Source organism: Melanotaenia boesemani, chromosome 24 (genome assembly GCF_017639745.1).
Source record: "Melanotaenia boesemani isolate fMelBoe1 chromosome 24, fMelBoe1.pri, whole genome shotgun sequence".
In the NCBI taxonomy this organism is placed as follows: domain Eukaryota; kingdom Metazoa; phylum Chordata; class Actinopteri; order Atheriniformes; family Melanotaeniidae; genus Melanotaenia; species Melanotaenia boesemani.
Window position 1 is genome coordinate 13547869 of NC_055705.1, and position 16133 is coordinate 13564001.

A 16133-nucleotide genomic window follows, 5' to 3' on the forward strand; every position below is an offset into this window, starting at 1 on the left:
ATAAACGGGCTTTATAAACAACATTGATTTATGCCTTTAACCCTGTTTTAAGCAAACACATTTTCCTTGTTTATTAGCTATTGTTAAATTATAATTAATGTAGTAAAGAATTAGCAAAAAATATCCCCAGCATATAATCAGACTAAGAATGAATTCCAATTTTTCCGATAGCAAAAAAATAGATGCTTAAATGTCCACATTAATTTTCATGGACTTAAATTACCTTATTAAATTATTAAAAAAAACAAACAAAAAAAAACATCCTTTTTCTGCCTCTGGGTCTTATGTATGCACAGGCTTAAGGTTCTATACAACCTTCCCTCTATTGATTTTAGACATTTTGAGACATGTTTTTCAAAGCTACTATTCCTAAACAATTCAGATGTATGTGTAGGGGAAGGTGAGCTCTGAGGAAGTTCCAGTGACAAGCTGCTTCCAATGGAGAAGAGTAAAGAGAAATACAAAAGAGAATTTCTGTTAGTGCTCAAAATTAGCATCTAGACCATGCTGGAACTGATAAGGCTGATACTACAATGTCTACTTCTACATTCATTTCAAAGTCAAAAGTAAAAAAAACAAAAACCTCAAAGATGTGACTTTTTAATTCAACATATAAAGTATTATATGCAGTATGCATAGTATCAAAAATATGATAATATATATATAAAAAATATATTATGAAGATCAAGATGATTGTGTGTGTGGAGTTTTTATTGCTCAGGGAAAGAAACTGAATCTAGAAGTCTGGGTTTTAATTGACCAGTAGCCCCTGCGTAACGTGCTGGGTAAGATCAGTTTTTAAGGAGATACTTGAGAGACTTGGTAAACTCTCCCAAGGCAGAGGACCATCAGCAATCCTCTGGAGTTCCTTCGTTTCCTTTCTAAACAGATTATCGCTCACAATGGATTGTAATTGAGAAAGTTTCTACGAAAACCAGACCAAAGTCGCTTGACATCCGTTGTGACCTCGTTAGTTTAGTGGTTAGTATCCCCGCCTGTCACCTCCAGGCCAGCCATGTATAGGTGGAACAGAGTGACAGCCAGTCAAATGGCAGCATTTATGTCGCTGTCCACGGTCCTGAACCTGAATGTGTTTTTACCCTATTTTACAAGTAATGGTTTGAATCCCACGTATGACAACCTTATACTTCTTTATTAAAGCAGATGTTTTGACTCTGTAAATGAAAATTCTAGATGCTAAATTAATTTAAATTAATGTTATTTTACAACAAGTTCCAAACTTAAAACAAACATTCCTTTCATCAGTTATTACGAAGTACGAATACAAATGACTAAAGATAAGACTTAAGATGTAACAAAAAATATTGTAATATTTTGCTGGTAGTAGTTTGTCACTCATTAAGTCCATGCCTTCTGCTTAAATATTGAGTACTCATAATGAAATGATTGTATCTCAGTAACCCCAAGGTCTATTTGAATACATTAGGAAAAGGAATATTTGTTAGACAAGGCAAGACAGTTTATTTGTATATTTATGTGTTTATTTGTGAATGAGGGAAAGGTTGTCAATGACTGAACGATTGAGAAAGGGTGTAAAGGGGATAAATCAATATCAACGTGTATTCATATTAATAAAAAAATAAAACAAGTGTATAAACACAGTTTTGCAGTAAAAATAAACACATTTCCAGATATTTACAATAAAAAATATTAGATAATGAATGAAGCAAATGGTTGTAAGCAAAAGAAAACTTAAAACTTATGTAAAGCACTCTATATAATTGAACATGTATGTAAATATAAACATGTCCATGACAAAATAACTCGATTACCTTCAATAACTCAATACTACGTAAAATCTTTTACATGAACAGAAAAAACCCTTAAATGAGAATAAAATATATACAGTCTGATTATTTTCTTTCTTCCACCCATCTCTTTTTCTCGAGGTCATAAAATACAGACTTCTGGAATTCTTTCCAGATCATTTCTTTCTCCATGCCCTGGCCACGATACAAGGCAAGGGATTGTGGTCCTCCATGCTTCCCAGTTGTCGTGTTCTCCAGGGATGGTGTGACGGAGACCGGTGGTTCCATCACCACCACAAGTCTTGCAAATATTATTTGGAATGATTGGCAGATAGGACCACACAGATTAATTAACTGAATTAATTATTTTATTGAATGTTAAAACAGAGAAAAGTGTTTATTTGTTTGCAGAGGGGGACTGGCCATCCTGCCTGTGGAAAAGAGAACTTAAATTAGTATTTTAACATTTAACAACATTTTGATACTCATTTTTACTTTGATCTGTGTCTAATTGTGTAAAGCTATAGGCTCAAGAAGGAAATGGCAATACTCACCTCTTGTCTTCATTGCAGGGCAGGAGAGGTAAAAGAGGGAAGTAGGCCTAATTTCCTGTTTAAGAGTTTTCGGAACAAACCATGTCAACGAAGAGGGGTGGGAAGTAGTTTATTGTGTTTGCATTGCATTGTACTGTACAGTATGGCAAAACATTGCAAGGTTACATTTCATGCACAAGACAATCCAAAAAGCTTTATATAAAAATAGTAAATGCATTACAGATGGTGCAGAAGACGCATTGAAAAGTAAAAGAATGAAAAACACAGTTTAAAATTAAAATAAAAAAGAGAACAGAGACACAGTGCAGACTTAAACTTTTAAATAGGACTTTGTGGTGCCCTTAATGTGGTTTTCAAATTTTAGGTCTGAGTCCATCCCTACATTCAGATTTCTGGTCTGGTTGGTAGTTTTTCTACTGTGCTACTTGTATGTCAGTGTGAATGTATGAAGGAAACAGTCTCACCTCTCCACCCATTGGTGACCAGCCTTGTCCACGCCAGAATCTGCGTACCTCTTGGCCAAACCCTGATACATGGGCTGCAAGGACTTATCTGTCTCAGATTGAACCATCACCCACAACACTATCATCCAGTTCTCATTCATGATGGCGTAGCTGGACATGACCCTAGAGGCCAGTGTGACTTTTCGTGCAACTTTCCTCGTGTGGTCTGATCTGAAGACCTTTCCAAATGTGCTCTGGAGGAGCTTTGAGATGGCTGGCTTCTGACATTTAAACTCATCAAGCAGACAGGTGTCAGGTAGTAGCTGGACACAGAGACGTCGCGCCAACCATTGGGGTCATCAAAAGGCCCAAAGTCCCTTGGTGTGTTGTCCTTCCTGACAAACTGGCTGATAGTCCTCTGCTGCCCATACCTGCCTGCCTCTGCGTCTTGGACATTTTCAATAGCATGCAAGTAGGCCAGGTGAGTTCGTTCATACTTGAGATGTATGAGCTCATTTATCTGGTTTGCCATGTCTGCAGGAGACTTGCCGGTTCACCGCAGCTCGTCCATGACAGACCTACAGATGGCCTTTTTGTAGGTCACAAAAGCAGGCAGAATGTTGGTGAAGCGCTTAGGCAACTTCTCCAGCCAGCATGGGTTGTCTGCAAATTACTCGTGATCTGCCCACATCAGATGACACCACCTGTGGATGGGTACAGCCATTGAGGCAGGGCAGGATGTAGTTGTTCCGTAGCCTCACCGTGATATCACTCTCTGGCTTCCAAAGGAAAAACAGATGCAGCTGGAAAACGTTTGGTGAAGGCAGGTCAGCCACTGTATCCATGAGCTCTGGTTGGGGAGGGAGACTCCACAGTGAGATGGTGTTCCCTGGATTACGCACTGTGCCTGACCCAGGCCACAGCCCAAGGTCTTGAAGCTCCATCTTCATCCACAGCTTTTGTTGTGGAGAACTGCTGCCCTGTTCCAGCTGCCCATGTCATGGTCAGGTGGGGGAACAACAGCTTGTGGATGTGCCGATGGAGCTATTATATAAAACAATAAAGATATAACACAAAAAAGGTATTAGACTCAAAAGATCTAAATATGTTTCAAAGACAGAGTGGAAAATACTCAGTTCTTACCATCTTCACTGGTATCCTCTATAACAAGTTCTCTCTTTGCAGAGGAGGCAGCAGTGCTTGTGCTGGAACCTGAAAAACAAATGCAATCCTTCTGTTATGTATATGGGATGAGAACATCAGTCAAGAAAATTATACTGGCTTCTAAAAACTGTGGGTTGATCGGATGTTCTACTGAATGTCAGTAGAGGTACCTGTGACTGACTCAGGCCAGTTTGGTTCAACCCCTTCCTTTGTAAGGAATGCCAGCTGTGGTGGTAGAGGCACAGTGGCTCTTTGCTTTAAAGTTGTTGAGGCTAGAACCAAAATAAGGTAAATAAATAATCATATTTCACTTTATATCACAATACTGACCCTACATTTGATTACACAAGGAAGAAATGAGCTTTTACCATCAGCTGTTCATGTCCGTGGTTCAGTTTCAGTGACTGCAGGAGGTCTGGACAGCACTGCAGCTGGGGCTACAGAGAAAAAATAAGTTATTCCAGTGTGTCCAAATGCTGGCGTTAGTAGGAACTCAAACAGCAGCAATAGTCAAAGCTTCTCAGTTTTTCTTTTATGCCTAATTCCAGCAGACGCAAGGAAAAGATCCTTTAACCTTTTTAATTAGTATTGGCTCTAAGCAGGAGAAACAATATGACCTCATGAACAAGCATGCATTTTAGTGTTAGTACCTGACATTTATACAGAAAAGAAATGGTTTTACCTACCCTCGTTGTGTTTGAAATCTGATCATCACTGCTGGGATCAATTCATAGCCTTTATGGCAATCAATTCATGGGCCGTAAGGCAACTGGGGCAACGGTAGCATGCCAAACTGAAACAGGAACTTGGCTGGAACGTAGCCAGAATGTAACCAGAACGCATAAACAAACACCAAGAAAACCATAAGTTATGCCTTAGTTTAGGAGGGATGTTCGTCTTGTGAGGGAATCCCACTCCAGTCCTTAAACCTTTTATTTAAAAGAAAACCTGGTTTCATTTGGAATATGATTTTACCACAACTTAGAGAACTGTAGAGAACACAAAGAACATGTACATGTACATGTGCATGGGTTTCCGTAGTGTAGTGGTTATCACGTTCGCCTAACACGCGAAAGGTCCCCGGTTCGAAACCGGGCGGAAACAGATTTTATCTTTTAGCTGATACAGGAAGGGCACACAGCACACCTACACTACATGTGCTCTACTAAAAATTAAAACAAAACTTTTGATAAAAACATTGGTGACATTAAAGCCCAATTAGTTTTCAGAATGATCCAGAAGCTCATGCTCATGTGCCTGCTCAATCAATTAGAAAACAAAAGAGAAACCAAAGAGAGTTTCTATGTAAAACAAACCAAAGTTGCTTGACATTTGTTGTAGTATTGATATCATGAGATCACCATCTATTTGTTGTCATCAGCTCCTCGTTAGTATAGTGGTCAGTATCCCCGCCTGTCACGCGGGAGACCGGGGTTCAATTCCCCGACGGGGAGAAAGCATATTTTTTGGCTTCTGTCAGGGGCCCTGTGAGTAGGCTCATTTGGTGGAAAAGTAATAAAGATCATTGGGGATGTTTAGAACATCTCCTCGTTAGTATAGTGGTGAGTATCCCCGCCTGTCACGCGGGAGACCGGGGTTCGATTCCCCGACGGGGAGTGTTTAAGCTTTTTGCTAATGTTCCTTTTAAAAGGAATAGTGTGAATTTAATGCAGAAGCCAGGCACAATTGCTTTAATCACACTTCTGTGAGCTCATCCGCAGATTAGGAGGATCAAGGCTTCACAATGCTGATGTGCACCAAGAGATCAACGAGACCATAAAATTAAGTCTATGAGCATGTCATGTCAAAGACTGCCGAATCCAACACTAAACTGGATAAGAACAAAGAACAATAACAAAAAGAGATAGCTGAAAAAGACGAAGGATAAAAGTGTAGCGCCCAACGTGGGGCTCGAACCCACGACCCTGAGATTAAGAGTCTCATGCTCTACCGACTGAGCTAGCCGGGCTATACATAAAAACCTGACACATCTCAACAGATATTACCGATTTCCGTCCTACTGACATTGGGAACACAGACTGTGTAAAACACTCTCTTTTTCACAGCTGAGGACCATGGTCTCGGATTTGGAGGTGCTGATTCTCATTCCAGCCGCTTCACATTCGGCTGCTAATCGCTCCAGTGAGAGCTGAAGATCAAGGCCCGATGAAGCCAACAGGACCACGTCATCCGCATAGGGCAGAGACCCAATCCTGAGGCCAGAATCGGTGACAAAGGGCAGCCTTGGCGGAGTCCAACCCGCACTGGAAACGATTCTGATTTATTTCTGGAAATTCGGACCAAGCTCTAACACCGGTCGTACAGGGACCGGACAGGTCATACAAGCGAGTCCGGCACTCCATACTCCCGTAGTACCCACACAGGAGTCCCCGGCGGACACGGTCGAATGCCTTCTCCAAGTCCACAAAGCACATGTAGATTGGCTGAGCAAACTCCCATGCCCCTTCAAAGACCCTGAAGAGGGTGTTGAGCTGGTCCACTGTTCCACAACCGCGATGAAAACAACACTGCTCCTCCTCAATCCGAGGTTTGACTATCCAATGGACCCTCCTCTCCAGCACCCCTGAATAGACCTTACCAGGGAGGCTGAGGAGTGTGATCCCCTGTAGTTGGAGCACACCCTCCGGTCCCCCTTTTTGAACAGGGGGACCACCACCCCAGTCTGCCACTCCAGGGGAACTGTCTCCGATGATGGAGCACTACTTTCCCCTCCTGAGCCGCCGGATGTTGGACCAGAATCTCCTCGAAGCCGTCCATAAGTCATTCTCCATGGCCTCTCCAAACTCCTCCCATCCCTGAGTTTTTGCCTTAGCCGAAGCTGCATTCCGCTTAGCCTGCCAATACCCATCAGCTGCCTCTGGAGTCCCACAGGCCAAAAAGGCCTGACAGGACTCCTTCTTCAGCTTGACGGCATCCCTCACTGCTGGTGTCCACCATCGAGTTAGGGTGTTACCCCCACAACAGGCACCGAGAACCTTGCGGCCACAATTGCAGCTGGCCGCCTCAACAATAGAGGCACGGAACACAGCCGACTCAGACTCAATGTCCCCCGCCTCACCCGGGACATGGTTGAAGTTCTGCCAGAGATGGCAGTTGAAACTCTTTCTGACAGGGGACTCCGCCAGACATTCCCAGCAGACCCTCACAACATGCTTCTGCCATCTGCCAGGGCTGACCGGCATCCTCCCCAATCAACTGAGCCAACTCACCACCAGGTGGTGATCAGTTGACTGCTCCGCCCCTCTCTTCACCCGAGTGTCCAAGACATGCGGCTGCAAGTCCGACGATACAACTACAAAGTCGATCATCGAACTGCGGCCTAGAGTGTCCTGGTGCCAAGTGCACATGTGGACATGCTTATGCCTGAACAAGGTGTTCGTTATGGACAATCCATGACGAGCACAGAAGTCCAGCAACAAATCACTACTCGGATTCAGATCAGGGGGACCATTCCTCCCAATCACGCCCCTCCAGGTCTCGCTGTCATTGCCCATGTGGGCATTGAAGTCCCCCAGCAGAACGAGGGAGTCCCCGGAAGGAGTGCTTTCCACACCCCCTCAAAGGACTCCAAAAAGGGTGGGTACTCTGAACTGCTATTTGGTACTGCTATTTGGTGCGTAAGCACAAACAACAGTCAGGACCCATCCCCCCACCTGAAGGCGGAGGGAGGCTACCCTTTCATCCACCGGGGTTATCGATAACTGGGCTCTGAGAAGTGTCTGCCTGCAAACAGCCTACTTTCCAGATGATCACAAAAGTGAGGCAATTGCTGAGGGGTTAAAAGATGCTCTGAGCTCCTGGAACCTTACTGAAAAAGAACTCGTCTGTATGACAACGGACAGCGGCACCAACATTGTCAAAGCTCTGAAAGACATCGGATGGCCAAATCTTCAGTGCTTTGGACATAAACTACACAATGCCATAGGTAAGAGTCTAATTTGTGTGTAGTATACCTATTTTGTATGTGATAAATGTATCATTATGTAACCTACATATGAAATGTCATACGGCTACATCAGTAAAATGCCGTAATCTGAAGAAATAATGTTTTGACATATTGATCACCATGTTTACTGATGCCCTGTCTGGTGAGGCTTACGTCAGTGTTTCCTATATTAAACAGGTACTCCATTTGTTCAAAACTAGACTCCTACAGCCAGAGGAGGAAGACACTGATCTCACCAAAACAATAAAAAAAAACATACAGCGGTACCTTAATGATAAATACAGCGACCATGTGAAGGATTAACTTTTGGACATGGCCTCATTGATGGACCCCAGGTTCCGGACAACATACATTAATCCAGACAGGGCTGAACTCATGTCTCTGCCTGCTGAAACAAGTGCACCCCAACAGCTTCCTGGTCCAGCTGTGCATGTGTGCAGAGAAGAACAGGCTCCACCCAATAAGAAAATGACTTTGGCTGCCTTCTTCAAAAAAAGAGTGTGCCAGTGCCATCGCCTCAACAATCAGAGGCTGTGAAAATAGAGACAGAGCTGGCAACCTACCTGTTGACACCTGAGGCAGACCCAGAAACTGATCCACTTCAATGGTGGAAGCACCATGAACTGAACTTTCCAAGGCTCAGTAAACTGGCCAAGAAATACCTCTCTGTCCCTGCAACAAGTGCCCCATCAGAGAGGGTTTTCAGTGTGGGAGGGGGCATTGTCACATGCCACAGGGCATGTCTGAAGCCAGATGCAGTAGACAGGCTTGTCTTCCTTGCCAAAAATGTGTAGTTTAAACAAAAGACAGCAAGAATGTAATAATGAATGTATGTTTGAAATATAGCTTTGATTTTGTTAACATTCAGGGATTTCTTAAAATAGTGTTTTGTATAAAAGAGGTCAATTTTATTGAAACACAGGTTAAGTGTAATGAAACTTTTTTTTTATTACCTCATTCCCAAAATGGGAAATTGTTTTGGTTATTTATTGTCAAAATACTTTAAAAAGAGTAACTATTTTTCTTCCAAGAGGAGGCACTTTTATTTTTTAATTAGTTTTTTATGCTAGAATAAAGTTACAAAAGTGAAGTGAGGCCTATTCTTAAATGTATGCTCAAAACTTAAAAACTAGCTCAGCAAAACTAGCAGTTTTTCTGAGCTACCTAAAACTGATAGTGTGCTATTCCCACCAAAATATCTATTCTATTTATGTATTTGTTTTTTAAACTTATTTTCATCTTGTTCTTTCAGTCACTACCTACAGCTTGTGACCATAGGTGAGGGCAAGAACGTAGATAGACTGTTAAATTGAGAGCTTTGTTTTTTGGCTCAACTCTTTTTTTACCACAACAGACAGAGTCCACATCACTGCAGACATTTCACCAATCCGCCTGTCAATCTCATGCTCTATCCTTTCTTCACTTGTGAACAAGATCTCAAGATACTTTAACTCCTCCACTTGGGTGAGGACCTAATTCCTGACCTGGAGAGGACAATCCACCCTTTTCCAACTGCGGACCATGGTCTTGGATTTGGAGGTGCTGATTCTGCCAAGAGAGCCCTACAGCATCTAGAGCCTTAAGGGACTCCAGGCAGATTTCGTCCATCCCTGGGGCCCTGCCACCGAGGAGCCTTAGCAACCTCAACCACAGAGATAGAAGAGCCTACAACAGGGTCCCCCGACTCTGCTTCCTCGTTGAAAGGCGTGTGACTACAGTTTCTCGCTCAGACCAAAAATGTTTCATTTTTTATAAATGATTATACTACTAAAAACATTAAAACATTTGCCCCGTGTGAGGCTCGAACTCACGACCTTCAGATTATGAGACTGACGCGCTGCCTACTGCGCCAACGAGGCTCTGGCCACACATACCACCGGACACTTTTAGATGGGAAACGTTAACGGTATCATCTCTTGGCATGCTGATGTTGTGATGTACACCTGGAACAAAAACAACAAAAGCTGCAACATGTGCTCAAAAACTGCTCCAGCACAAATCCAAAACTATAGAATGAAATGATTTTTGGGTTATCAAGATGCCATTTCTATGTGGAAAAAACAGACAAAGAAAGAAGAAGTTCAGCAAACTGACCAAAACACTTTCCTGTGTAGATTCTTTAGTCCTTGAAAACAATAAAGTAAAAACAACCTTTGCATTGGCCGGGAATCGAACCCGGGCCTCCCGCGTGGCAGGCGAGAATTCTACCACTGAACCACCAATGCATAAAAAACCCACCACCATCCCCAGATCTTGTGAGCTGATCAAGTACATGGGCATGTTTTGCCAAGGACAGTTGCTTCCAAGAGTGAACTGTATAACGGAAGATGGCGCATTCATCTCCTCGTTAGTATAGTGGTGAGTATCCCCGCCTGTCACGCGGGAGACCGGGGTTCAATTCCCCGACGGGGAGTGTTCAAACCTTTTGGCATGCTGGTGTTGTGATGTACACCTGGAACAAAATCAACAAAAGCTGCAACATGAGCTCAAAAACTGCTCCAAGCACAAATCCAAAACTATAGAATGAAATGATTTTTGGGTTATCAAGATGCCATTTCTATGTGGAAAAAACAGACAAAGAAAGAAGAAGTTCAGCAAACTGACCAAAACACTTTCCTGTGTAGATTCTTTAGTCCTTGAAAACAATAAAGTAAAAACAACCTTTGCATTGGCCGGGAATCGAACCCGGGCCTCCCGCGTGGCAGGCGAGAATTCTACCACTGAACCACCAATGCATAAAAAACCCACCACCATCCCCAGATCTTGTGAGCTGATCAAGTACATGGGCATGTTTTGCCAAGGACAGTTGCTTCCAAGAGTGAACTGTATAACGGAAGATGGCGCATTCATCTCCTCGTTAGTATAGTGGTGAGTATCCCCGCCTGTCACGCGGGAGACCGGGGTTCAATTCCCCGACGGGGAGTGTTCAAACCTTTTGGCATGCTGGTGTTGTGATGTACACCTGGAACAAAATCAACAAAAGCTGCAACATGAGCTCAAAAACTGCTCCAAGCACAAATCCAAAACTATAGAATGAAATGATTTTTGGGTTATCAAGATGCCATTTCTATGTGGAAAAAACAGACAAAGAAAGAAGAAGTTCAGCAAACTGACCAAAACACTTTCCTGTGTAGATTCTTTAGTCCTTGAAAACAATAAAGAAAAGAAGACCTTTGCATTGGCCGGGAATTGAACCCGGGCCTCCCGCGCGGGCATCGAGTATTATTTAGCTAAACGGCCCTAAACCGTTTCCCATTCATTCTCTATGGTAGTCCTAAACCACTACGGATGCAATATATACTTGGCCACTATGCCTTCGTGGCGCTGTTTCTCCCCCCCGGCCGTTATTCAAGCTTCTTTGACAAGTTTTTGACAGAGCAAGATTTGAATACTTTTTTGTGTGTTTTTTGTTTTTATTGCACTGCGCAGAACCGATGCACTGCTAACTTACAACAGGCAGGCATTACTGGACATTGCTAGATCGCACAAGTTTGAGTTAAGTGGATTTTTACCACCAGATCTGCAACTCATTGTGCGCCTGCGCGACCACCACCACCACCAGGAAGGCCCCAGCACACCGTACTCAAGCGAGCCAGCTGACCCGAGGAGAGTGCTTCGGAGACGGCGTCGCAAGAGAGGAAAGAGGGGAGGGCTCCATGCAAGGCTTAAGACCCGTGCCAGCTGAGCTGACAGACATTCTCACTTCCATATTCAACCTCTCCCTTACCCAGAGAACTGTTCCCTCCTGCTTCAAGACCACCACCATTGTCCCTCTTCCCAAGAAGTTCCCCCCCACCTGCCTGAATGACTACAGGCCAGTAGCACTCACTCCAATCATTATGAAGTGCTTCGAGAGAGTGATGCTGACAGACTATCTGACAGATAGTCACATTAAATAATTGTGTTTTTTAAAATAATGTATAATCATTTAATCTAGAATCTGTATCATAAAATACAAGATTACAGTGTTAATTAAATGTAGTCGTCAGCCCCCGACCACCCCCCCACCCCCCCCCCCCCCACCTAATGCTTTGCCCTTAAATTCACCCCTCCTCCACCTCAAGCTTTGCTCACATATTCACACCTTTACCCCTCCTCCACCTCCTGCTTTAGTACTCACACCTTAACACTAGGAAACCCAGGAATTTCTATAACCCCCCAGAAAACCCAGAACCTTCCCAAAAGGCCCTTCGTCCAAACCGAACGACTCTGGCAGCCACAATTAACATCTTTTCATTTGCAAATGCAGCCATTACCTGAGGATTCAGCAGGGGGCAGGACTCTGCTCAATTCTGTGCACAAACACTCTCCATCAAAACTAAAGGAACTTGAGCTGTTTTGTAAGGATGAAATTTGCATGCAGCCTTTTGTGTTGAGGGGTATATATTGCTGCACGCTTGCTTCACCTTGAATACACAGAAGGAAAAATGCAGAGACACAAGCCCGTGTGACTCAGAAGTGTTATTCGTGTGTTGTCGGAGGTGCGGACCCACTTGCAGGCAGTCGAGGCAGGAGACAGGTCGGTGCAGATAAAGGAATTTATTAGACTCAACTCAGGGACAGGAAACACACGGTACAGGTGCAGGAACCACACACAAGGATCTGACAAGGCAAAACTGAATACCAACAGGATTTATAGACAGAGGGAGTAACAAGGCGCAGGTCACGTGAATGACAAATCAAACCAGGTGGGGTAACGAGCTAGGAACAGAAACCAGAGCACATGAGGGAAAACGGGAAAACAGAACTGGGCATGACAAAAACCCAGAAACCCAAACTATAATCAGAACCTAATAAAGCAAGAAACACAAAAACCCAGTAACCATAACAGAATCCTAACAAGAAGACGAAGAGATACACCTTCAGGTGGATTCAGACTCTGAGCAGTCTTCAGGTAAGCTTTCCCAAAAATACTATTTTCATCCCATGATTACTTAGTACTCAAACCATGAGACTGTTGTAAACCTTAGAGTTAACCAATGAAAAGAGAAACTAAAACATAAAAAATTAACATAATGTAAAGGAAGATATAAAGTAAAGATGCCTTGAATTGTCTTGTAAAAGAAAATAAATATATTGTCTGCCTCTTCATTGTATATGGTGTTTTCATAGAGAAATAAGAAATGTTTGTCGTGTATACAGTTAGAACTAAAAACAAATTCTTCCTGTTTGAGTGAATCTCCCAAGTTGTAAAATCAATCAATCGACTGAGGAATAGGGTATAGGATCTATAATTTGATTTGGTAATTAAAAAAAAAGATTAACTAATTTCTATGTGTTTACGTGCAGATGAGGAGACTTCCACTCTTCCTCCAGAAAAGAGAGCTCGGTTGGAGGGTGAGCTGACAGAAATCGCTAAAGATGGTACAGAGTGACAGAACAGCTGGGGACACATCTCCATTTCACTCCAATAGAAGCATACAACGCAGATAGAGAGCCAACAGCTAAGGCCAAGAGAAGTATTGGGAGTCGTCTTCAGAGCTTCCTGTTTCATTACGCTCGACATTCTTCGAAGGATTCAGCAATGGACAAATCAGCATGCACGGCAAACGGAGCAAGTGGATTGGTTCATGGACCTCCCAGAACTGAAGGCATTTATTGCAGTCATAATCTTGCGGGGGGTAACCCATGTTCCATCCCTACGTGACAGCTGGTCCGCCAATCTGGGAAACCCACACATCATTGCTACTATGGCCCGAAACCGCTTCCAAAACATCATGCAACATCTACGCTTTGATGACATGTTCCCACGCAGCCAGAGAGCAGAGATTGATAGGTTTGCGGCAATTTCGGATGTTTGGGGATCTTTCGTCAATAACTGCATCTCATCCTACAACCCTGGTCGACACATCACCATCGACAAACAACTCTTCCCATCAAAGACTCGCTGCACTTTCCTGCAGTACATTGTAAGTAAACCTGACAAGTTTGGCATCAAGTTTTGGGTAGCCTGTGACTTGAAATCAAAGTACATTTGCAACGTCCTCCCATATCTTGGAAAGGACCCCAGTCGTCCAAGTGGAGAGAGGCTGTCTGAGAGTGTTGTCATGAAGCTGATGGAGCCATTAATGGACAAGGGCAGAACTGTAACCACAGACAATTTCTTCACATCTCTTGTCTCTTGCACAACGCCTGCGTAGCCGTAGAACCTCCATCCTCGGCACCGTCAACAAGATTTGCCGCGAAATTCCACAGTCAACTAGACAGAAGGACCAGGCTGAATTCACCACACGAGTGTTTTCCACCCCTGAAACAACCCTGACAGTATATGCGCCAAAACGAAAGAAGATGGTCTACGTCCTCAGTAGCATGCACACAGTGATTGAGAATGAAGATACCCCCAAAAAATAGCCAAACACTGTGACAAAGTACAACACCACAAAGTGCGGAGTGGATGTGATGGACCAGATGGTGCGTGAGTACAGTGTGCGAGCACCAACATGGAGATGGCCAGTCGCCGTGTTCTACAATATGATCGACATGGCAGCACTGAATGCTCATATTGTGCATAAGGCATGCACTGGAGTGCAGGAGAGACGGGTGGACTTCCTGATTGAGCTGGCGAAAGAGTTGGCCAAGTCTCATGTGAGCACGAAGAAGGCACACAAGGAGGAAGTGCGTCTGCAGCAACCTCTCACACCTAGCCCTGGGAAAAGAGCCAAGTGTCAGGTCAAGCAACAATGCATACAGAATTCTGCCTCTGTGAGATGTTTTCGCTGCTACAAGTACACCTGTGGCAAATGCAAGAAGGAGACACCATGGGAGTGACAAGCATGTTGTGACACTGACACTGCAGATGGACTGCAGGAGCACTAAAATGCCAGCTCATGTCACTATTTCCTAATGTAAATATGTACAAATATTTGGAGTTCTTTTATTACGTCCATTTTTCATTTGTTTTGTATTTTAATGACAAAAATAAAATGCTTTGGAAAAAAAATGACAGGTATCTTTGTACATTTGTCATGTTGACATTTCAGTCCTCCTTACTTAGAAACTAATTTTTCAGGTCATTTTAAGACCCTTGGCTGTAAAACCAGGACACGCTTCCATTTTTAAAATTAAAAATTATTTAAATTTTTTGTGCCATAACATGTTATAAAGTTGGCAAAGTTGGTGAAAATTCTGAAAAAAACTATTTTTTTTCTTGTGCATGAAACGAAAAGGATTTTTCTTTAGAAATATCAATCAATCTTTGTGGTATATCATTTGAAAACGTAAGCTATACATTTTTTTCTTTTTATTTCAGCAATACATCATAAATGTAAAGAAACAAATGCCATTTCAAGAGCTTGGAGACTCTTCATCTGATCCTCCTGCCCTGGAATGTGGTCTGACCAGTATGCCAATAATGTGGCAGCTTATTGCTAAAGGTGTTATGTGCCCCCCAGGGTTCACCAGTAATGGCCTTTTTTACAAAACAAAGGCAGCTATTCGCACCTAAGACAGAATGTTGGCTGAAATCTGTGCTCCCACTTGGCCCCCCTCTGGGCTTTGTCCATCAAAATCCCATTTGGGAAGCCTCTGGGTTTTCTATTGTTAAAGCCTGCCGCACACGAGAGCTATCTACTGAGCTAAAAGTCATTTGAGACTGTTTTCTCAGCAGAGAGCTCGACGTGTGCGCCTAATTTTCGCCGAACTTTCTACCTCGCGAGGCCTTGAGGTGAAAACCAAACACGTTTGATATTTTTTGCCTCGCGAGGCAAAAAACTCACCGTGTGCGTACTACGAAAGTTACGTGCTGAGGGCAGAAATTCAAGTGACCAATCAAGAAGCGCCCTCCGCTCACATGATTCGCTCACATGGTTCCAAGATGGCGACCCACAGCGAAGTTGTCAATGACTACATTCTGGAAGATAAATTGGTTGAAATGTTTATATGTCGTCACCTTGTCAGACTTTAAAAACAGGGACAAGCGCGAGCAGGCATTCAAGGAAATAGCAGCAAGATTGGACCAGACAGGTACGAACTGTGCAACTTCATGTGTACCAGCTAGGTTTTCCAACTGCCCCGTATTAGCCGGGAGCTTGAAACATCCTGTGTAAGGTGTTATATGACTGTAATTTGACTTGCCGAACTACACTTGCACATATACGAAAAATACATGCCAGTTGGCATTACAATTAACACTGACCATGGTATAAATATCAATAATCCTATCCAGACCACTCATACTTGCTTGTGGAAATAGGCTATACTCATATATAGAATGGTCTGTATTTCCTGTGATGATTGT

At 43.3% G+C, this 16133-nt stretch overlaps 9 non-coding genes across 9 annotated transcripts; 5 read left to right on the top strand and 4 right to left on the bottom strand.

Moving 5' to 3' along the window:
• Positions 1-4961: 4961 nt before the first annotated feature.
• On the top strand, positions 4962-5034 carry trnav-aac. Its single transcript has one exon. It is a non-coding gene; the product is annotated as a tRNA-Val (tRNA).
• A 278-nt stretch (positions 5035-5312) lies between these two features.
• On the top strand, positions 5313-5384 carry trnad-guc. The gene has a single exon. It is a non-coding gene; the product is annotated as a tRNA-Asp (tRNA).
• Positions 5385-5475: 91 nt separating this feature from the next.
• trnad-guc lies at positions 5476-5547 on the top strand. The gene has a single exon. It is a non-coding gene; the product is annotated as a tRNA-Asp (tRNA).
• Positions 5548-5826: 279 nt separating this feature from the next.
• On the bottom strand, positions 5827-5899 carry trnak-cuu. Its single transcript has one exon. It is a non-coding gene; the product is annotated as a tRNA-Lys (tRNA).
• A 3784-nt stretch (positions 5900-9683) lies between these two features.
• Positions 9684-9756, bottom strand: trnam-cau. The gene has a single exon. It is a non-coding gene; the product is annotated as a tRNA-Met (tRNA).
• Positions 9757-10051: 295 nt separating this feature from the next.
• Positions 10052-10122, bottom strand: trnag-gcc. The gene has a single exon. It is a non-coding gene; the product is annotated as a tRNA-Gly (tRNA).
• Positions 10123-10238: 116 nt separating this feature from the next.
• Positions 10239-10310, top strand: trnad-guc. The gene has a single exon. It is a non-coding gene; the product is annotated as a tRNA-Asp (tRNA).
• A 251-nt stretch (positions 10311-10561) lies between these two features.
• trnag-gcc lies at positions 10562-10632 on the bottom strand. Its single transcript has one exon. It is a non-coding gene; the product is annotated as a tRNA-Gly (tRNA).
• Positions 10633-10748: 116 nt separating this feature from the next.
• trnad-guc lies at positions 10749-10820 on the top strand. The gene has a single exon. It is a non-coding gene; the product is annotated as a tRNA-Asp (tRNA).
• The last annotated feature ends 5313 nt before the right edge of the window (positions 10821-16133 follow it).